We start from the raw sequence: 19,758 nt of genomic DNA on the forward strand, positions 1-19,758 counted from the left end.
TGAGGCTAGTGCAATGTCCTCTTTAACAATACAAGATCTCTCAATCACGGGGTAGTTGTCATTCAAAATAACCCATACTCCTTCCGGAGAACATCGTATCATAGCCCTGAAATATTTGAGCATATCAAGACCCACAATATTGTCTGGTGTGTTTGGAGAAAGCAAAAACGGACATGGAGCAGTAAACTTATCAACATGGAATGCAAGTGGTTGTGACAATGGGCTAAGGGAAGGTGTTCCATCGAAACCTATCGATTTAATGGTTAAGCCAGACAGGGGAGCTCTTGGAATCATGTTTTTAGACAAGGCGCTACAAGTAGCTCCTGTATCAACCAGAAACTGATCAGTAGAACCCAAAACATGTGCTGTAACATAGGGACCCCTCTGATCTACTGGAACTTCAACTGATTCCTTACCCCATCCTAGGCAATCCTATGCATAAGCAGAATCTTGCAAATCAGACGGCTCAGAGTGAGACATTTGATATTGGTTCCGTCTGTCAATAGTATTAGACCCCTCCTGTCCACGTGTATCAGCATCAAACCTAGCCCGATCATTTGTGTTTCCTCTAGGCCCTGAATGTCCAGAACGATTTCTCATTTTCCCCGAAAACCGGGAACGCTGCTGAGCACGCAGTACTGGACAGTCAGAAAGCCAATGTCCACATTTTTTACAATACGCACACTGATCAACAGAAATTTTTGAACAAGTATAGTGAGGAAAGGACGCACCATAAGACCCATGTCCACCTCTATTATTACCTCTACAAGGTGGGCCATAAGCCTGACCCATCATAACCCATGTTTTAACTCTTTAGATTTTTTATCCTCTTACTTTTTGCTTCTAATTCTTGTCGTTCATAATACTGATCTATATAACAAAAAAGAAGGAGTACCACCATCAAGAAAGCTCAAAGGGGGATTTTTGGTGGGATGATTTTCTAATGAGGAAAAAGAAGAAAGTCCTTCTTTGATTTTAATAAACCCCTCACTCACCGACCTGGTCGGTGACATGCTTCATCATCGGGGCCACCTTGACAGCCGAGTGCCATAAAGGTGTGCTGCGACACCTGGAATACAGTGGAGCGGGTATTTGAGTGATGAATGCAAGAAAAAAAGGTGGGTGTTTTAAAAATTGTCCTGGCATGGCTTATATGTGAAAAATGTATTCTTAAGACTACTGGACAATATTAAAAAAGTGTGTGTAGATACAATAAAGGTTTAATTATGACCAAGTGTATCTGTAATATAAGTGCAAGGTCTACATGTTTCAAACCGAATGGAAAATGCCGGTTTTTCTTCAGGACCAGAAAGGAAATGGGTGGTCAGGGTACACTAACGCTCTGCCATACCTGCATTCCTCTGTTCCCTGTTAACAAAATTGGTTACAGGGCAAAAAGGAGCTGTAACCCGGGGGTGGTTACGCTAGTAGCGAAAAAAACCTGTAAAGAAAGAGAATGTATAAGTCACAAAAACTCGTTACGTGCCTGCAACGTAGTGAAGTGACGAAATCTGCTCTCTCTGTGAATCATCCCACACTGAATTAATGCGGACTATTCAAGTGCGATTGTGCTGCTCAGATAAAGGGAAATTTCAAATTGGCATAATGCATCCAATATTGTTTCCTGGCACACCTATCAATATATGTGTGCTTTGTAAAAACGATCCATGATTCGTTTATCACTCGCTACCATGGAATATAGGTGCGTGGCTATGCAACATTCATATCCTTAAAAGTGAAAAGGAATATCGACGTGCTATTGCTTCAACATGATCCAACCAAGACAATACACGACAAACACTACATGTAACACACAATATAAATAAATCGTGCTTACTGCTAATCAGGGTTCGTTTGGCTGCACGGGATTAGAGGGAAGGGAGGCCACAGTGAAAAAGCATATTCTACAATCGAAAGGGGAGATAAGCTTAGTACCCGATGGTGTACTCGCAGGTACTAGAAAGGTTCTAAACGGAACCTGAGGAGTTCACGTTTCGCTGGCGAAAAGCCAAGGTCTACTTACAGTTTATTCGTGGTTAGTCAGGCTGTATACCTATTTTACCCCTCCATACGCCCGTGAGGAAGCGAGAGGAGAGCCGGGTTTTTAGGCAGTCACCATCGGAGTCGGGGTGGGCGTGGTCTCCGTAGTGTGACGACGTCACGCGCTTCCCTAGAACTAGTATGGAAGCCTGTGAGGCACACACAGGGGTGTAACTATGGAAACGCTATCGCGTTTCGAGGATTAATTTTCAAAGTTACGGGGAAAAAAAGGAAGAGGTTCAAGGGAAATGCTGCATTAGACACGCAAAGGAGCAGGGAAGTTCTAGGTAAAAAGTATTAGAATATTAAGACAAAAAAGCTAGTGGTAAAAAAAACCACATTCGTGTTCCCCACATTGCTACATGACAAGATCAGACTTTCGACCTACTGTTTTTAACGGAAACATGGCTATCAGATAGCACCGACTCGGACATCGTCGCGGCCCTCCCCCCAGGGTATCTCTGCCAAGCTCTTAACAGACCCAAAGGGAGAGGAGGCGGGGTGGCTATAATTTACAGGGAACAATTTACTTGCAGGACGTCCAACGCCTGTATCGAGGATTGCGAGAGTTGTCAATTCTCCATCCAAATCTCCCCTGCCCACTCCCTGGCAGGACTACTGATCTACCGCCCCCCAGGTGCTCCAGGCAATTTTATCAGTGCCATCATCGAATCTGTATCACAACTAGCTTCGGCCACCTCCAACTTTCTTATGCTAGGTGACTTAAACTTCCACTTCATGGACCCCACGGACCGAGTAGCCTCGGACCTTCGACATGATTTAACATCACTAAAGATCCAACTAGTGAACAACGAGCCTACCCATGAGAAGGGCCACCTACTGGACCCCATCCTCACCAATATAGCAACTATTACCACTAAATCACCTGTGACCCTCCCATGGACGGACCATTTTCTGGTCCCTATTTCCTGGGAAATCCCCACACCGATCCTCCCATCCTCTAAAACCCAGGTTATCGACCGACAATGGTGCAAACTGTCACCTGAGAAATGGGCTGCCACCCTTGCAGACTCCATTCTCGAGCTCTCCTCTGACCCCACTACGGCTGACAAACAGTTCAGTGAATGGATCACCTCATCCCTAGACACTATGCTTCCGAAAACTACCACCTTTAAACAGTCCAAAAGATTATCCCCCGCTCAATGGTACACTCCAGAGCTCAAAGCTCTGCGCCAAGAGTGTAAGAAAACCGAACGCTCATGGAGACGTGACAAATCAGAAATCAACAAAAACATCTACTCTACTTCCCTGCTTACCTATAAAACCGCTATTCGCAAAACCAAAAGCGTGTTCTTTCAGGAGAGAATAGAGAAAGCGGGATGCTCCAGTAAGGAAGCATACGTCATCCTCAAAGAGCTTTTAAAAACCCCAGAACAGGGACTGGGATTTCCCTCTGACCCTAAAGCTGACCAGGAGAAATGCAACAACTGGCTAATTTCTTCCATGATAAAATCCGATCAATTTTGGATTCAATTCCCCCCTCGAGCCCATGGGAAGAAACCATTCCTTCATGCACGACGTCTTCCACTTGTCTCTCCACGTGGGGCCAGGTCACTATAGATGAAGTGAGAAACACGTTTAACTCCATGAAGAGCAGCTCCCCTAGGGACCCTGCTCCTCTCCGGATCCTCAAGGAGGTAGCCCCCACAATCATCCCCCCTCTCACTCATCTGATCAATGCCTCACTCCAACAAGGAGTTGTACCTCTGAGCTGGAAGACGGCCGTCGTAAAAGCCCTATTGAAGAAACCTTCGCTCGACCCTGAGAATCTGGCGAACTACAGGCCCATTTCCCTACTCCCAGGAGTCAGTAAAATTGCGGAAAAACTAGTCAATAGGATACTCTCGCAGTTTCTGGAGGCCAACAATAAACTAAAAAGTTCCCAGACGGGCTTCCGACCAGGGCAGGGCACTGACATCGCCCTCCTGGCAGCGGTAGAGGAGGCCAGAGCACTATTGGACGGGGGAGGGTCAGTGGCAGTGATCCTCCTCGACCTTAGTGCGGCGTTCGATACCGTTGACCACCAACTCCTCATCGAAAGATTGAAAAGAGTTGGAGTGGAAGGTACAGCCCTATCCTGGCTTTCATCCTTCCTGGCCCAACAAACCTATCAGATTTGGGAAAAGAATGCCCGCTCCTCCGAAATGCCCCTCCAATGTGGTGTGCCTCAGGGCTACTCCCTGAGCCCCACATTATTTAATATCTACATGTCCACATTGGAGGAGGTCATCACCCCATTCGGAGTGAGCGTTGTCAGCTATGCTGACGACACTCAACTAGTGGTGTCTTTGTCCCACCCCAAGCAACAGAAAGCTGATCTATTTAACTGCCTTTCGCAGGTCCACCAATGGATGAATAGATCAGCCCTAAAGCTAAATGGGATGAAAACCGAGGTCCTCATACTTGGCCCGAAAGGAACCTCACTCCCCCGGGACATCTGGCCAGCCTGTCTTGGTCCTCCCCCTGACCCAAAGACAGAGGTAAAAAGTCTGGGGGTGTGGATTGACTCTGATCTCTCATTCGCTACGCAAGCGAAGAAGGTGGCAGGGACCTGCTTTGGTCTTCTAAAATCTCTGAGAAAAGTCCTGCCCCTTCTACCCCCCAAGTCCCAAAAACTGCTAATCCAAGGTCTCATAATATCGAGACTGGATTACAGCAATGTGATTTATCTCGGCGCTCCTGAAGCAACTCTCAATAAACTTCAGAGAATCCAGAACACTGTTGCCCGGATTATCACAAACACCCCGGCCAGATCATCTGCTAAACCTGCTCTCAAACTTCTTCATTGGCTCCCCATAAGGGAGCGAGTCAAATTCAAGGCCTTATGCCTCGTCCACAAAACATTGCATAACCAAGGCCCCCCGGTCCTTAGCAACTTTATCACCCCTTACAAAACCACTAGATCCCTTCGCTCAAACGCAGAAAACCTCATCAATACCCCAAGATTCAGGAAAGCCCGATCAGGAGGAAGACGCTTTTCGGTACAAGCTGCTCGCCTGTGGAACTCACTCCCTCGCGACCTGCGTCTTGAACCACAATATCTGCGCTTCAGGAAGCAGCTTAAGACGCACCTCTTCCCCTAGTTTTATATATGCCCCCCTCTTTCTGAATCAGTATCCCTCCTTTCTTCATGCTCTCTGCTCCTGGTTCCTCAGGTCTGTAGTATTAGGGTTCTTAGCGCTGGGATACCTCCGGGTGACTACGCGCTTTATAAAAAATAAATAAATAAATAAATGAATGTCTATTGTGGGAAGGTCAATAAAGGGACACGAGTAGTAGATGACTCAGTGATCTTAGAACCACGTAAGATAGCTACAGGGTGAATTGACTCTTGCCTGATCAGAGTTAAGGACTTTAATCTGCAAGGGCAGAACAGCTGGGAGGTGGCCTATGGGCCAAGCAGATCATGAAAAAGAGGGGGAGGGGGGTTGATTGAAATACAGTAAGCCCATGGGATCTATGGGCGGGATGTAATCCGTAAAGAGGAAGTCTCACAAAGTCGGTGGGCCAGTCATTAAAGAACATTCGCCCATGGTATATTATCATTTAGACCATTGATATGTGTAGATAGTCTATACACCCATCTTTGTTCCTTTTCATACAGGCGTTTCTGTAAGTTGGGTCCTGGTGATATTTGTTCAATGATGGTCCATACCATATCGTTTGGTGTGTGATTTTTCTCTATAAAGTGGTCTGTTAGCCGGGTTGCATTTTTCTTGCAGCGGATGGTGCTGCTCTTCGCTTCCAAGCCGAGTGGTCGCTCCCCTGCTGTTACGGTATCGTTGTGCTGCGCATATGATACATTCTGGATTCTGACTCTTAATTACTGCCTGCTGTGTGCTCTGATTGCCGCCTGCGTGCTTTATTTACTGCGCTGCCCATTCACATAGTTTAATTGCCGATTTGCATTGTGAAATTGACAACGTAACTTTGTTGCAGATTTTTTTGATCATTTCGCCGCTTTGCTCATTAGCATTTTGACTTGCTAGCGTGACTCTGTGCAGAAATTGCGTTTTACCCCAAGCCCTCTTGCCGGTCTGACCCCTCTGCCTCCATCTTGTTGTTATTGTCCTCCTCCTTAGCCCGCCCCGCCTCCCAGCTGAACCGCCCTCCCACAAACAACAAACAGCGCTTCCTTACCTGGAAGCGCCGTGACTTGCTCTTCGCTTCCAAGCCGAGTGGTCGCTCCCCTGCTGTTGCGGTATCGTTGTGCTGCGCATATGATACATTCTGGATTCTGACTCTTAATTACTGCCTGCTGTGTGCTCTGATTGCCGCCTGCGTGCTTTATTTACCGCGCTGCCCATTCACATAGTTTAATTGCCGATTTGCATTGTGAAATTGACAACGTAACTTTGTTGCAGATTTTTTTGATCATTTCGCCGCTTTGCTCATTAGCATTTTGACTTGCTAGCGTGACTCTGTGCAGAAATTGCGTTTTACCCCAAGCCCTCTTGCCGGTCTGACCCCTCCGCCTCCATCTTGTTGTTATTGTCCTCCTCCTTAGCCCGCCCCGCCTCCCAGCTGAACCGCCCTCGCCCCTCCCCCTCCACTCTCCATATATGACAGTAGTTCCCGCGCGCAGCGCCCACGTGCAGCGACCGCGCCCCAGCCGCGACGAAGGTGCGCCAAAGGTAAACCCGTCTACGCCCGTCCGCGCCTGGACCGCGCCCAGCGCCATACCCCCAGCCCCCCGTCCCTCCCAGCCCCCCCGCATTACCTACGACGCCGTCACCCTCCTAGCCCTTAACCCCGGTCGCGCCCCCAACTGCGTCCAAGCTGCTCCTGGACACACCCATGGACCTTTCTCCTGCTACTCCTGCAAATTCATCGGCACCGACAACATCTCCGCTACGACCACACCACAGATTCCTGACCCCAACCACCTACAGTGCATCCTTCTCAACACTCGATCGGTCCACAGACACGCCATTGAACTATGGAATCTACTAGACACCATCTCTCCGGACGTCGCCTTCCTAACTGAAACTTGGATGAACGCATCCTCCGCCCCAGACATCACCATTGCCATCCCTGAAGACTATAAGATCACTCGCAAGGACCGCACCGACCACACAGGAGGAGGAATCGCTATCGTCCATAAGAAATCAATCCGCATCTCAACCAGCTCTGACGCCAACCTCGCTAACTCCGAACACCTTCACTTCCAGATCCACATCGACCCCAAGACCACACTCAGAGGCACCCTCCTCTACAGACCACCAGGACCCCGCGCAAAATTCAGTGAAGACATCACGGACTTCATCACTCCTCACGCGCTCCCCTCCAAAGACTACATCCTTCTGGGAGACCTCAACTTTCACCTTGAAAAGATCAACGACCGCAACACCACCACCCTCTTGGACAATCTCGCCAACCTCGGACTTAAACAACTGGTCACTTCCCCCACCCACATCGCAGGTCACACACTCGACCCCATCTTCACCTCCAGCAATCATGTCTCCTTCAGCCACACTACGGATCTCCTCTGGACTGACCACAGCTGCGTCCACTTCACCTACAACAAACCAAAACCCACCAACCACCTCCAACCAACTCTGCAAAGAAACTGGAACAAAATCACCACGGACCAGATCTCCGCATCGCTCCTTCTAAACACCCCAGCCCACTCTTCTAACGCAAACGAAGCCGCCGCCAACCTCACCCTATGGCTATCCAACACCGCCGACACCCTAGCACCACTGAAGAAACGTCAAAGCAAACCTGGCAGCAAAAAGGCCTCATGGTTCAACGATGATCTTAAGAAGTCCAAGAAACTCTGCCGCTCCCTTGAAAAGGCCTGGAAAAAAGACCCAACCACTAGCACCAAGGACGCCTTCAAAAACGCCACCCGCACTCACCACCAACTAATCCGAAAGGCCAAGAAAACAGCATTCAAGGATCGACTTGACAACAACGCCCACAACAGCAAGGAACTTTTCAACATCGTCAAGGAATTTTCCAACCCCTCGGCCAACTCCAACAACATCACCCCCTCTCAAGCCCTCTGCGACTCCCTAGCCTCATTCTTCCACAACAAAATTGCGGACATCCACAACAGCTTCGACAACCAACCCGGAAACCAACCCACCCTACCTTTTGCTGAACATTCTCCCCCCGTGAACACCCTTTTCGACTGGAACCCAATCTCCACTGAGGACACAATCCGCCTGATGAATTCCATCCACTCAGGATCCCCCACAGACCCATGTCCTCACCACATCTTCAACAAAGCAGACTCCGTCATAGCACCGCACCTCCGAGACGTCATCAACTGCTCCTTCAACTCCGCCACCTTCCCGGAAAGCTGGAAACACGCTGAACTCACCGCCCTTCTGAAAAAACCCACAGCGGACCCCACCGAACTCAAAAATTACCGCCCCATCTCGCTCCTTCCATTCCCGGCCAAAGTCATCGAGAAAGCTGTCAACAACCAGCTCGCCGCCTTCCTCGAAGCCAACAAATCCCTTGACTCCTCACAATCTGGCTTCCGAGCAAAACACAGCACTGAGACCGCCCTCATCGCAGCAACAGACAACATTCAAACTCTACTGGACAATGGAGACACAGTCGCCCTCATCCTCCTCGACCTCTCTGCAGCATTCGACACAGTCTGCCACAGCACCCTTTTACAACGCCTCAATAACATCGGAATCCAAGGAAAAGCACTTGAATGGATCACCTCGTTCCTCACCGGAAGAACCCAGAGAGTTCGCCTCCCACCATTCAAGTCCGAGGCCACTGAAGTCATCTGTGGCGTACCACAAGGATACTCTCTCAGCCCCACCCTCTTCAACGTATACATGAGCCCCCTCGCGGCCATCGCCCGCCAACACAACCTCAACATAATCTCTTACGCGGATGACACTCAACTAATCCTTTCTCTCACCAATGACCCCATCACCGCCAAAACTAACCTACACGAAGGAATGAAAGAAGTTGCCGAATGGACGAAACAAAGCCGTCTGAAACTGAACTCAGACAAAACAGAAGTCCTCATCTTAGGTACATCCCCCTCTGCATGGGACGACTCCTGGTGGCCGGAAGCCCTCGGAAAAGCACCCATCCCGACAGACCACGCACGGAACCTAGGCGTCATCCTGGATTCTTCACTCTCAATGAACAGACAAGTCAGCGCCGTATCCTCTTCCTGCTTCAACATTCTTCGCATGCTCAGAAAAACATTTCGCTGGATCCCCACCGAAACAAGGAAAACAGTCACCCATGCTCTGGTCACGAGCCGACTGGACTACGGAAACACCCTCTACGCAGGCACTACCGCTAAACTCCAGAAGAAACTCCAACGAATCCAAAACGCCTCAGCCAGGATCATATTAGACATCCCACGCAACGAACACATCTCTGGTCACCTTAAAGACCTCCACTGGCTACCCGTCAATAAGAGGATCACTTTCCGACTGCTAACCCACGCACACAAATCACTCTACGACATCGGACCAGAATGCCTCAACTCACGACTGTCCTTCTACACCCCCCCCGGAAACTACGTTCTTCCAGCCAAGCCCTAGCCACTGTACCTCGCATCAACAAGACCACCATGGGAGGCAGATCCTTCTCATACCTGGCTGCTAAAACATGGAACTCACTCCCCGCTTACCTTCGCCTTACCCAGAACCACCTAGCATTCAGAAAGCAACTTAAAACGTGGATATTTGACAAGTAATCCTCCTCCCCTTTCTAAGCGCCTTGAGACCCTCTGGGTATGTAGTGCGCTATATAAATTCTCTGACTTGACTTGACTTGACTTGATGCTCAAAAATCCTTTGCTTCACTTTTCGGTTGGTCATTCCTATGTACTGTTTTTTGCAAATACATTCAATTAAGTAAACCACATTGCTGCTGTTGCAATTAGTGTGGGAAACTTGTCTCCATGTTTTTCCTGCTTCAAGGTCCAGTGTTTTTGTGTTTCTCGTCAAATGACATACGCTGCAATTTCCGCAGCGGTAGTGTCAGGTGACATCAGGGAGGCCCCAAGTTCTGGTGATGGATTGAGCAGCTGGAACTGTCCTTGTTTTTGGCCTGGTGTTGACCAGAGTGTCCTTGAGACTGTAAGACTTTTTGAATGAAAACAGTGGTTTCTCCCAGTGTAGATTTCCAGTGTTTATGATTGCCCAGTGTTTATTTATACTTCTGGTCACCTGATTTGATACTGCATTGAACGTAGTCACGCATGTCAAGGGTATAGAATCGTTGACGTTAGTTTTTTCTTCGAGCAGTGCCTCTCTGGGCTGATTTCTGGCCCTCTTTTGACATTGTTAACAATTCTATTTGGGTATCCGCGCTTTTGTAGTTTCTCAGATAAATCCTTTGCTTGTTCTTCATATTTACTGCAGTTTCTGCGCAGTCTAAGAAATTGCCCATATGGTAGGTTTTCCCTCAGGGGGCGAGGGTGGAAACTCTCAAACTTTAATAAATTGTTTTTTGCAGTCAGTTTATAGTGAGTTCTTGTCTCCAGGTGGTTGTTCTCCTTAGTGATAATCACATCCAGAAACACAATCTTTTCCTTGTCATAGCAATTAGTGAATCTGAGGTTGTTATCGCAGGTGTTTATCCAGGTAATAAATTGGTCCAAATGTTCGACTGGTCCTTGCCAAATCGCTAGGACGTCGTCGATATAACGTTTCCAAAAAGTACGATTTTCGCAGAAAGGATTTGCCTCATTTAGGATGAACTTTTTGTCGAAATCATAAACATACAACCCAGCTACGCTGGGGGCGAAAACGCTTCCCATCGATGTACCCCCAGTTTGTAAATAGAGGGTACCCTCAAATTCAAAGTAGTTGCGCTTCAATGCCATCTTGGCACATTCCAGAATGAAAGCCTTAGGTGTATGAAAAGACCAGTCTGTATTTTCCAAGGTGTTTTCAAGGTCTTGAGGTATGCTTGTATAAAGACTTTCAATGTCAAAACTTAGTAGAAAAGTGTTTTCATCAACCACTAGATTTTGTAATAGGTTCAATAGGCTCTTCGTATTTTGTAGATAGGTGGCCGTGTTTTGGACAATAGTCTTTAAGAAAAAATCACAAAACCTAGACAGAGGCTCTAATAAGGAGCCTATGCCTGAAACAATTGGGCGTCCTGGAGGGGGTAGCCTACCCTTTTGCATCTTAGGCAGGATATCGAAATAAGGGATTTTCCCTTCAGTGGTACATAGGTAATCTGCTTCCTGTTTTGATATTCCTCCAGATGCTTCTGCAGTTTCCACTAGTTGGTGAATTTCTGCTCTCAACTCATTAGTGGGATCTGAATTTAGAATCTGGTAATTTCTGGTGTCACTGAGGAGTCGGGTGCATTCCTCACGGTAAGTAATTATATCCATAACCACTAAACCTCCACCTTTGTCGGCTGGTTTTATTATGGTGGTTTCACAAGCGCGTAGTTCAGTTAATGCTGTGTTCTCGGCTCTGCTCATGTTTTGGAATTGGGTGGAAGCCTGCATTCCTTCAACATCATTGTATACCGCCTGTTTGAAAGCAATCAATTTCACCGGGGTAGTGTGTAGGGGTGGCATGAAGGTGGATTTTACCCTTACCCCACTTTCATTTTCTGCTTCAGATTCTCTTGGAGGGCCCTGCTTCTCAAAGAAGGCTTTCAGTCTTAGTTTTCTAAAAAAGCCAGCCAATTCACAATGTAATTGAAACTTGTCCAGACGGGCTGTGGGGACAAATCCTAGTCCCTTATTCAAGACACCCTCTTCTGTAGGTGTTAGTGGTCTTGAAGATAAATTGGTAACTAGGGTCTCGCACTGCTGGGCCCTGCCTTGCTCTTTGTTCTGTTGCTCACTGGATCGTCCTCCTCCCAGTGTACTTGGTTGGGTTGTCTGTTTTTTCCTCTTCCCCGTCGGCCCCTGTGAAAAAAAGGAGGCTGAAATTGATTCTGTTGAAATGGGGGTAGTTGGAAATGTGGTTGGAAAGGAGGTTGCCATCCGTACATTGGGAAATTTGGTGATTGGTTGAAGGGGTCTTGAAACATTGGCGGGTTGAAATTAGGCCAAAAGTTTACCTGTCCTCTTCTACCCCCTCTGCCTCGCTGTTTGTTATTGCTGGTGTTTGACCCATTGCTAATGTTTGATGAGTTACTCGAAACATCAGAATCAGATGTAGGCTTCTCAGGTGGTTTAAAGTCGGGGTCAGAGTAAGGATAGGTTTTAACGAAGGAGAACCTTTTCAGATCCTTCTGGAATTTCGTGACTTTTTGTTGAGTCAGGTTCTCTTTATATTCATTTATCTCTTTGTTTATGTCATCAAGTTTCCTTTTGTACCCAGTGATGCTTGTCTTAATGTGTGTTTCAGTTTTTTAGATTTCAATTTGGATAGCCTCTGACAGTCTAAGAGCAGTTTTTAGAATACATAGCACGGCGGTATCAATAAACATATTACTTCTTGGTATACATATAATTTGCTATCATTTTTAAAATCAGAGTATTATAACAATTAAATAACTATACAACACCTCCTTAAACATGCAGTGCTTACTATTTTAAACACTACTTGTTTCAGACTTATTTAATATCGAGGACTTATATTCTTAGATCTTACTCTGTGCAGTTGAGGAACACCTTAACTTTTTTCATATATTTCCCCAAGGCATAGGCTATATCCAAGTTCCCCATTTCCATCAACAATTTAGCGGCTTGCATCCTGTTTGTAATATTATAATTTTAAAAAATCGGGCATAAAAACTCCTTTCGTATATCTAAAAACCACAAACAATCTAATAAAATGTGAATAATATTGCAGGTAGTGCCTAAAGTGCAAGTGCAATTCCCATTACATCCCATCATTTGATTTCGAGCTCCCTTATTAGCGTAATATGGGTTTATTCCAATTTTCATTTTTAGGACTTCCCTCCTTAAGCTATGACTTGGTAGCCGGTCTACATAGGGAAAATGTTGGTCAAGCTCCCAGGCTGATGCCATATGGGCTACCGAGCATTTTTGTGAAAGGCACTCCCGGTCATAAGTACGGGACATATCGGTTCCTTGAAGCCTTACTTCTTTCTTACCTATTATTATATGGTCTTGTATCGGGCAGACCTTCAGTTCGAGCACCCTGTAGGCATTCCTTATTGATGCTCTAGTCTATTTTGCCCAGGGTAGCTCACTCGTGGTAATTTCCTCTTTGGCCCACTGGGAAATTTTGAGGAACTCATCTGCTCCCAATCGCTGTCAAAATCGTACAAGGGCCATACAGGCAGTTATCGCCCACAAGGTAATTCCCAGCTCAAGTCTTGCCGCCTGTACCATAGAAGATTTAGGCAGTACGAATAGGCTTTTTAATATATTTCCCTCCTCTCTATCCCAGGAGGTCTTACCGCTTAAGTAAATTACTTTGGCTCCATACAAGAATTGAGGGGGCACCATTGCTTGATAGGCTTTCAGGACCGGTCTATCAGACATTTCTCCATAGGTATTATTGAATCTTTTTAAGCCTTTCACGGACGATAATGCCCTCATTTTTTATACTTGTAAATGAGTATACCATTTCAGGGTACCAGAAAACCACATTCCCAGATATCTATAATCAGCTACCCTCTCAAGCAATACTGTGCCCAAGTACCAAGAGAACTTTGTTTTCCTCCTACCAAAGCAAACAATTTTTGTTTTCTCCATGTTAACTACTAATTTTTTGCTAGTACAGTATTCTTTGAATCAATTTAATTTTCTTTGGAGCCCTATCTCCGTCTGATCCATGATTACCAGATCATCAGCATAGAGGAGGCACGATATCTGGTTTCCTCCCAGTTTTAGGTTTGCCCCTCTAACCTCTCTTAATTTTTGGGGTAGGTCTCCTAAAAACAGAGAGAATAGTAAGGTGGCAAGTACACACCCCTGCCTTAAGCCGTTCCCAATTGGGATTTTCTTCGTCAATCCTCCCTCCTTATCCAGAATTATCTGTGCCCAGTTTTCAGTATGCAGTGCTTGTATTAGGGCTAGCAGGTCACCCTGTATCTCATACCCAACCAGTGTTGACCACAGTTGCTCCCTGTTCACCAGATCGAAAGCTGCACGGAAGTCCACGAAACAGCAGAATAATTTTCCCCCCTGATCGATCGACTTCCGCGCAATGGAACAAAGAGCAAAGCAGTGGTCAACCGTTGAGTGGCCCTCTTTGAACCCCCCCTGTTCTGGTGGTACGATCTGTTTATCATACACCCAGTCCTTTAATAAACCCAAAATTGCTTTAGAAAAGACCTTTTCGCCTATATCCAGTAGGTTTATTAGGCGGTAGTTTTTTGGGGAGTTTACATCACCTTTTTTATGTATTGTCCTGACAATTGCCCCTTTCCAATTACCTAGGAACTTGCCTGTTTTTAGGATCTCTTGGAACATATTAGAAAGAAACTCAGCCCACCAATCTATGTTAGTTTTTATTATGATAGCTGGTAAATTGTCAGGTCCTTCAGCCCGTGTTAAGTTTTATTATACCTCTAATGGCATCTGGGGAGAAGTGTACTTTAATTTCTTCCCTTATTCCAGGCCAATCATTGGCCATTCTTCCCTCCATGTCTGGCCATATGCCATAGATTTCTTCCAGGTAGGTCACCCACTTGTCCTCTGGTACCGAGCAATGTAGAGTTCCTAAGACTTTCCCCGTACATTCCTGAACTAACTTCCAAAAGCCTCTCACATTCTTTTCTTCAATTGTCTCAAGTAAATTCCCCCAACATTTGTCCTTAAAAGCTTGGTCCTTTTATACCCACACAGGGGCTCAAAAGCAGGCGGTACAAGGTACAGAATGCTGTTTTCAAATACATACAAGGTCATACAGAGAGTGTGCTAGCAACAAGTGGGAAGGGCTGACAGTAAGCTAATTCTGGTGGACACATCCTGACAGTTACAAGTTAGGGACAGCTGTAAGCTCTACTGGGCATGTGCAAAGCAGAAGAGGATATGTTTGAAAATACCACTTTTAGGTATTTTCTTGCCTAATCATCCAGTGTGCCTCTGATAGGTTTGTGTATTACATGTCTGGCTTTTGGATGACAGGTGCTGGAGAAGGGCTGGGGCTCCAGAAGGCTGATGAGTCAGGGCTGGGCTGAATAGGCCTGGGTTACATTTAGAGTAGGGGAGGAGATTTCAGTTCACCTGCCAGGGCATGGTCAACCTTCAACAATGCTGTCTCCACCTCCTTCCAGGAAGCCGCACCAGAGATGACAGAACTGGTTTTGGCTGGGTACAGACACTCTCTGCCTTAAGAGAACAAAGGATTTGTGTGTATAAAAAGTATGGCCCAGACCCCCAGACTTTTAGATCACTTCTGTGAAATCAAGAGGAAACCTTTGCCAAGGAGAAGAGCCGGAGAAGCTGAGGAGGAATACTGCTCCTGTGCTGTTTGCTGTCTAGGGTTGGCTTGCAGTGGCTGCTTGCTGCCAAAGATAGGCTTTGGTACCTGCTTGAAGAAAAGATCTCCAAGGCCCTCAAACTGAGCGTGCCTCCTGTTATGAAGTCTCAAGGACAGAAGGACAGCTTCCCTTCTGTCCTGAGACCATTAAAGCGCGAAACATGTTGACCAGAACATATGCCCACTAGGGACATATAGTTACCAAGCTACCAAGGGACATAATACCCCCTTAAAGCAGCACCATACACTTTGTTTTAATAATGACAGAGGAATCACCTTAATAAAAATTAATCACTCTCCCTCCAGCCATTTTTTAATGCACCTTTACTGCCACTTACACGTACGCACCCATATGGCTTCATCAAAAGATCTCTGAAAAAGAAACCCTTCAGGGGACGGTAGGGCATTGCAGTGCCGGCCCGACGAGGAGAAAAAGCCCAATGATGAAGCATGACGTCCTTCAGGGTGTGTGAGGTCATCAAGATGAGGACACACTGCCCTCCACAATTAGAGTAGCACACGACGAGAGTACCTCTTATTACCCTTCTTTTTCTCTCTCTACTGAGGAACAGTGACTCCCTTTTGGTATCAGCTTAATGCAACAGTGAAAAAACGGACATACTCTTCTTTAGTGACCGGGCACAGGAGTCCTTGCAGTCCTTTTGTCTAGCGGATACTCTTCTTCTTCTGCACCAGGCTAATACAGTAAAGAATCTAGGCCTTAAGTTTGATGGTGAGCTATCCTTTCTGCTTCAGGTTATAGCTGTGGTTGGGACAGGTTTTGGTCTGCTTTGTGTGTTAAGAAAGTTTCTGCACCCTCTGTCTCTCTCAGCAAGTCCAAGCCTTAACAACATCTAGGCTTGACTGCGGCAATGCACTGTACAGGGCCTGCCTGACTTCTTGATTAGCAGACTGCAGGTGGGCCAGAATGCAGCAGCCCATAATCTTTTCAGTCTACTTTCGAGAACACATATTTCCCCATAATTAAGGGAACTGCACTTTTTAAAACCCTGTTGCTAGTACACTGGTCTCTCTATCAGTCTGAAGTGGCTCTTATAGTAGAAAAAGTTCCGTCAAAAACATTTGTGCTCACCCAACCTTTTCCACATATGAGATGATATTGATTCTGTGGGTGCAGACGACATCAGCCAATGGGATAATGTAGACATTAAAGAGGGTGGGGCTGAAGGAGCATTCTTGTGGGACTCCACAGACGATACTCTTGAGTTTGGAGGTGAAGGGCGGTAAGAGGATTTTCTGTGTGCATCCTGTGAGGTAGGAGGTGATCTATTTGAGGGCATTTCCTCTGATGCCAATGTAGTAGAGTCTGGTGATGCGGATGTGGTTGGAGACGGTGTCAAAGGCTGTTAAGAGGTCAAGGAGGATCAGGGCTGCAGTCTCACCACGGTCAAGGATGGATCTGAAGTCATCAGTCACGGCCATCAAGGAGGCTGTGGTTGGGGCGGAAGCCAGACTGGGAGGGGCGCAGAAGGTTATTTCCTTCCAGGTATCTGTGACTTGGCAATTGATGGCTTTCTCCAGGACCTTGGCTGGGAAGGGGAGCAGCGAGATGGGGCGGTAGTTCTTTAGTGTGCTGGGTAAGCAATGGTTTCCTTCCGGAGGGGTTTAATCTCTGAATCTTTCCAGGCCTCCAGAAAAGTGGCGGTGGTGATGGATGTAATGAGGATGCTGTTTAGTGCGCCCCTGATTTCCTTCTGTCCCAGGTTGAAGGCGTGGTGGGGTCAGGGGGCAGTTGGTGCTCCGGAGTGAATGGAGGTCATGACCGCTGCAGTGATTGACATGGTGATTGGAGTCCAATTGGAGAGGTGGATGTGGGAGTTCTCGGTGCGTGTCTGGAGAAGGCTGAGATCAGCTGGATGTGGGTTGAAGTTGCTGTAGATGTCTGCTATCTTGTTGTGGAAGTGCTCTACCAGGGAGTAGCTGAGGGTTTGGGAGTGGTGGATCGTGGTCTCGATGGCAGACAGGGAGTCCTAAGGGGACGTTCCCTCATTTTCCTAGGGGAGAGTTCTCTTTCCTTTTAATACATGGGCAAGTTTGTTACCTAAACAATGAGCAGTTAACTAACTGTTTCAAACAAAGTACATCTTCCAAGAAACCACTCATCCAAAGTAGCACAATCATTGTGATTGGGCCAATTAACCCCTTATGCGCTGCCGTCGGTCAACGGTCGTCGCATGCACTACCTTGGCAGTGCTGCGCACGCCCGTTGGCCGACGCGGCCCCACCCGTTATTCGAACGTTCAGCACTGGGCGCTGAACGTTCGACGCTCTAAACGGGTTAAATGTGCACTGTGGTGCAGACCATGCCAATGTACCCTTTCCACAATATGGGACCTTATGAGTAAGATGTGGGGAATGTGTGAAAAAAAACATATGTAACCTTGGTATTGTGAGGTATTCTGCAGTGGATGCACATCCCCAGCCCCTGTTACTCCAAAACCAGACAGTCAATACACAACTCAGTAGAGGCACATAAGATAGCTAAGCTAGAAAATGCACACATTCTAAAAGAGGCATTTTGAAACCAACATTTTAAAAATCATATTTACTAAAAGATGTTTTATTAAATTCAGAGTTCAGAGAACCTAAACTCTAACTTTCTACCTTGTCCCAATGGGAAGTTATACTTGTAAGATGGCACAAAGTATCTCCCATGCTATCCTATGGGACAGATAGCCTGCCAATAGAGAAACATGAAATACACAGTGTTGCACTATCAGGACATGTTACACACACCTATGCATGTCCTTCCTTTCACAAACACTGCAACCTGCCCAGAGGGGCACCTTGCACCTATCTGAGGCGTGTCTTAGATGCAAGAAACAGAAAGGGTAGGGCCTGGCAATTGGGTGCACTTGCCAGGTCAACCTGGCACATGGAAACTATGTAAAGACACTGCAATGGCAGGTATTAGATACATTTACAAGGCTGCTCATGTGAGCAGTACAATCAGTGCTACAGGCCCACTAGTAGCATTTGATTTATAGGCCCTGGCACACTCAGTGCACTTTAGTAGGGGCTTACCAGTAAATCAAATATGCCAATCATAATGATCATTTATACAGGGAGCACTTGCACTTTGGCCTTAATCAGCAGTGGCAAAGTGCCCAAAGCATCAAGACCAGCAAAACTGAACTTCAGCACACAGCAAAAATACAGGAGGCAGAGGGAAAAAGACTCGGGAAACTACGCCAAGGATGCTAGGTCTAACAAAGGATGATAACAATGAATCTACACCAGAAATTACAATTAATCTGAGGTAAAAAAGGTGAATTACTACCCACATTGTAGTTTCATATTACCATGGACCCTCTAAACTATGACTTTCAGAAAAAGAGGATTTACATTTCGCTCCAATGGACCTATTGAGTGAAGCACTTACTAGCCTTTGCCGATGACATAGCAGTACTCAGTAACACATGGAAAGGAGAGAGTACTAACTTGAAGATCATTGAAAATTCAGCACTGAAGTCCACATAAAAAGTTCAAATTGTATTTCAACACCGGGTTTCTAAGATGTCATTTAAACTGGAAATGGCAGGCACAGAAGTGAACACTCTTATTGAGTTAGACACACAATGAAGAAATATTTCAAATACCATCTCCCCCTTCCTACCTACACATGTGTTGGTATACTTTACTGAAAAAGGTCAAAGTACCGCCCACATCTACCAAAGCTGTGCTTAAATATAGGAAATGCAGCCTGAATTAAGTTTGAAACAGCCATGTTGAGGTGGCATTACAACTCCTTCGCCAAACCGTAAACTCCTCTTTCATTAAATATGTCATCCCTAAGGTAGAATCTAGGTAGCCGATAAGACAGTGTGTTGCGTAATTAAATGGCTGGGCATGTACTTTTAAGTTTTACATGTCCTAGTAGTGAAAATCTCCTAGATTTATTTTTCACTACTGTGATGCCTACACCTCCAATAGGATAACTTTGGTGATTCCTCAATACATTTAAAAAGCTGGAATTCCTCATTGGGAGCTGGTAGCTATTTCATGTTTGGTACCTATTAAATTACAATAATAAACTCTCTTTAATGGTAAAGTCAGATTATTCATTACAATTTTGTGAATGCCACTTTTAAAATGCTGGCATTTTCCTGCACCCCTTTGTGCCTGCAGCTTCTTTTGGGTCACCTCAATGGGTGCACCTAACAGTTAGACTTTGCGAATTCCTCTAAGACAGTCATACAATAGAGGGATGGGCCATCTCCTAGCAGAATGAGGGGGTGGAGCTGAGCACAGCTCCACTTACAACTGAATAGTCTATGCTCTGCCTACACACAAAGGGCCTAGCAACCCTGTA

The sequence above is a fragment of the Lissotriton vulgaris genome, chromosome 2_1 (genome assembly GCF_964263255.1).
Source record: "Lissotriton vulgaris chromosome 2_1, aLisVul1.2, whole genome shotgun sequence".
Classification (NCBI taxonomy): Eukaryota; Metazoa; Chordata; class Amphibia; order Caudata; family Salamandridae; genus Lissotriton; species Lissotriton vulgaris.